The following is a 3,245-nucleotide window of genomic DNA, read 5'->3' as shown; positions in this document are numbered from 1 at the left end:
CCGCATATTAATTGGTAAACGTCTAATAAATAGTGCATATTCCGGCATTTTAACACTCTAGAATGATGAATTCGATAAAATTTCATACGAATTTTGCCATATGGGGAGTCCGGGAGAGTTGAACCACTTTTCACTTTGAAGCCACTTAAGTTGTATCTGTAAATGGTAGCAACTCATTTTTTTGCGTAAAGATATCATGCTCAAATAGATAACCTAACCTAACCTAACCCATGGGAGAATTGAAAAGGGGCGAGAGAGACTTGACCATAAGTTTGTTTTTCCTGAAAAACATTGAAAGAAAACAATTTCCATTGACCAACGATTGTCTATGTCAAGGTTTTCATTATCAGATGTATCAGCGTATGAAATACATATTTTCAATTACAGAGTCACTCTTCCTTATTTCCGAGATGTTTTTCACTATTTTGAACCTTTGTATATTTTTTCATATTCATTTCTATTATTCAATTATCTTTTTTGAAGAAAACTATTATCTAAGCTCAGTGCGGGAAATGTGGCCCATGTTGATTATGTCTCAAGACCATAGCATGGGTCAAGTCTGCCGCACTCCCTTTTAGTCTCTTCAACAGATGTTTTCTTGATACTTTTACAACTATTATTAAAACGGTTCATCGTTTGTTAAACAATATTAATCAATGAAAGAAATAAAACTAAATAACACTACGCACCTATCAAACTTTTTAGACAATGTAACAAAGGAAAATTATTCAATTTCTTACTTCCTAACAACAAAATCAAGTTCAACCCTCTCACTTCCGAACTATTCCGATGGCGGCCAAAATGGAGCCGCCACTAGTTGTGTCTTGTTACAAGTACATCGCAAGCTATTTACGATACCGGTAGCGCGAAATTTGAATTGAAATATTTGAGGTGGTTCAAGTCTCCTACATGAGCAAATCTCCCGGACTCCCTCTAATGTTAATGATCTCAATTTGCGGCATATTCATGAGAATCGTGTTTTTTTTCTTTTAATTTTTTGTAAACGTCAGTATAGATCATCACAACTAATTAATTCAAAATAAAAGTATTGAAAAATACAAGAGTAAATATAAGAGTAATACAACCTTCTGGACTTTTTAATATTTTTGTCGATTCCATGAGAAATTTCAGCTCCATGTGGAAATACAAGAATTTGAGATGGGGAAATCATAATTGCCGTTGATGCGAAAATTCTACTGAAAGTTCCCGTCAAATTTCCTCCATTGTCGGGAATCTTGTCGTTCGGGTCATATAAAATTCACAAAACATTCCGTTTCGCAGCAGGTTCTGATGACTCATTCAACGGCCCTCTTCCAATCATAAATCGACGGCGAGACAGAAGAGAAAAACAAAAATGGCAAAAGGGAAAAGCTGCCTGAGCGTAGCATGCAAATCCCCAAGTGCCATGCATCAGAATAATGTCACGTGGCGCTCCTCGGACTGTGAAAGGGTCAAGAAGTCAGGGGTGGCTGTAGACGTGACTTCAAGGGGGAAGGATTCGGATCCCCATTCATTATTTCGATTTAAAAAGATCTTCGAGATAGGACAGCTGTCAAACGTTCACGTTGAGGTGTGTCGGGCTTGAAGACTAAGCTTTAATCTGAAGAGAATTCTTGGTGAACTATCTTATGATTTCATAAGTGAAAGTGATCATCTCAAAATATTGCTGAGGATTCATTTCGATATGAAAACAAGAGAAATGAATCCTTGGTGAGTGATAAGTTGGTGAGTAAGAAAGCTTCACGAACATATTCATTCAAAAGATTTTCAGTTTACAGTTTACTGAGTTTACAGTGTTTACAGAGAATGCGGAATGAATTATTTTCTCAGCGCTTGCGCCAATTCCAGAAGAATTATAAATCTCTGCGGAATACCGAACTTTCTGACACGTATTGAAAAAAAATGGGCAGTGATAATCGTATGAATTAAACATTCCGGTGTTATTGGTATCCCTGTAGGCTTAGCCCCGAGATGAATATTTCATTAATGCAATTAAAACCGTGCATTCCATTCAGGGGAGCATAAATATCATCTGAACAAGGCTGTCGTTCCAGGGAAATACTCGTAATTAAAGTGGGTTTCAATAATAACTGGGACTTGTGACATCGGTCGTGACCACAGGGGGGGATTTAGGGATCTTTGAGAAAGGATTAATTTAATATAGATCCATGGAGTTCATAATACCACCATAAAAACCTATAGGCCATGAAATTTAAAATATTTTTTATTTGAAGAGATAATTTCCGGTTGTTCGAAAATATTCATGGATGTAATATAAAGATCTTTAGCACCCTATAACTTGCATCTGAGTATTTTCGATATAACTATGAGGAGAAATTTTTTTTCATGGGCCAAATTTAAACTGTGATAGACGGAGAGTCAGTGACTAAAAATCTCTCTGAATTTACAAGTGCTGGTTTGTGGCTTATTCATTCGCCCAAATTAAAAAGTTAACCATGAATATTATAGTACTTCTTTTGGGATATACAAATATGCCATCAGAAAAATTATCGAACATAGGCATGGAAAGTTATTTCGGAAAACAGTTTTGCAAAACAAGAAAAATTCTGTAGATTAGTCTGGTTTCCACTGGTATGGGCACAATTTCTGGCCATTTTTATTTTGGTTACAACTTCCAGTTTTCCCCAAAAACTGCAAACTTGCTAAATGAATAAGTCACAAAATCCAATGACCCGCTTACATGAAACACACTGCACATCTTGGAAACTGTAAGAGCTGGAGCAAAATCGATGAAAAGTTTCTTAGCTCTTTTTCAGAGAAACGAAAAACGGTGAAAACCGTAGCCTCCTACGATTCTTCGTTTTTGAATTAGAAAAAATTGATATTTTGACGATTTCGAAAATTTCTCATAATTTTTTTGGCTTTGAAAATACAGATCCAAAACTTGAAGCTTCTACAGGCACTTTTATACGTAGAATAATCTGAAGCTTCAGATCTGTAACTTCAAAGACGTATAAGTTATAAGAACTTTTTGAAATTGTCATAATCTCATTTTTTACTAATAACTCAAAAACGAACAATCATAGGAGGCAACGTTTTTCACCATTCTTTGTTTCTCTGAAAACGAGTCTCTCTAAAATGTGTCATCTCTAGCTATTCTAGTTTCTGAGAACCTCTCACTGGACATCGAATATGGAACACCCTGTACATAAGCATACTGCATTTTGAATGAATTCAAAAAGGCTAAAAATGTTTATATAATTGTATATTGTAAATAAATTAGA

Source organism: Coccinella septempunctata, chromosome 4 (assembly GCF_907165205.1).
Source record: "Coccinella septempunctata chromosome 4, icCocSept1.1, whole genome shotgun sequence".
NCBI classification, from domain to species: Eukaryota; Metazoa; Arthropoda; class Insecta; order Coleoptera; family Coccinellidae; genus Coccinella; species Coccinella septempunctata.
The sequence above is the reverse complement of the archived record's forward strand: the minus strand, read 5'-3'. Positions refer to the sequence as shown.